The sequence below is a fragment of the Bison bison genome, unplaced genomic scaffold (genome assembly GCF_000754665.1).
Source record: "Bison bison bison isolate TAMUID 2011002044 unplaced genomic scaffold, Bison_UMD1.0 scf7180017864516, whole genome shotgun sequence".
Classification (NCBI taxonomy): domain Eukaryota; kingdom Metazoa; phylum Chordata; class Mammalia; order Artiodactyla; family Bovidae; genus Bison; species Bison bison.
The window spans coordinates 644,533-645,778 of NW_011495069.1; positions in this window are offsets into that span (position 1 = coordinate 644,533).

Sequence of the window (1,246 nt, forward strand, 5' to 3'; positions counted from 1 at the left end):
AGGCAGGTGATGAAGCGGACAAGGCGTCAGACTCTGAAGCTGGGCTGTCGGGATTGATGTGGTTGCTGCGTTGCTTTCTAGCTCTGTTGCCTTGAAGGAAGTTACTTAACCTTCTGTGCCTCAGTTTTCCCATCTGAAAAATGGACCCAATAAAGACATCTACCTCAGCATGGTTTTGCTGATTACCAGATGGTTTTGATGAGTTGACACATGTAAAACACTTAGAAAGTGCCAGACCAAAGAAGTTAGCTATTATTATATCTGTATTTACCAACCCATATTGAACAAGTCCTTAGGCAAAAAGACCCTGGCTTTCCTGTTCATTTTTACTTGGTCACATGCAGGTAGGAGATAACAAAACATCAAAAAAAATGCTCCTTTACTTTCCAGGGGAAGGCATTAAAGGGTAATTGAGTGCTGGACCAGATTCACATTCTATACACAAAGGTGTCACAGGGATGGAGAGAAGCTGGTGATGGGTAGTGACAGGAAGTGGTGCTTGAGATGACTTTCGCCAGAGGAGTAGGAGTTAGCACAAGCTCTCTCTTCTGTGTGGAATGCCTGTCCCTGCTACCAGTAGCACAGCTGCTTTTGACCTAGGGAAAAAGCTGGCTTAAAACTCAACTTTGAAAAAATGAAGATCGTGGCATCCGGTCCCATCACTTCATGACAATAGATGGGGAAAATGTGGAAACAGTCAGATTTCTTGAGCTCCACAATCCATGTGGATGGTGACTGCAGCCATGAAATTAAAAGACGCTTGCTCCTTGGAAGGAAAGCTATGACAGACCTAGATAGTGTATTAAAAAGCAGCGACATCGCTTTGCTGACAAGGTGCATCTAGTCAAGGCTGTGGTTTTTCCTGTGGTCATGTATGGATGTGAGAGTTGGACCATAAAGAAGGCTGAGCACCGAAGGATTGATACCTTCGAACTGTGGTGTTGGAGAAGACTCTTGAGAATCCCTTGGACTGCAAGGAGATCAAACCAGTCCATCCTAAAGGAAATCCACCCTGAATATTCACTGAAAGGACTGATGCTGAAGCTGAAACTCCAATACTTTGGCCACCTGATGCGAAGAACTGACTCCTTGGCAAAGACCCTGATGCTGGGAAAGATTGAGGGCAGGAGGAGAAGGGGACGACAGAGGATGAGATGATTGGATAGCATCACCAACTCAACGGACATGAGTTTGAGCAAGCTCTGGGAGATGGTGAAGGACAGGGAAGCCTGGTGTGCTGCAGTTT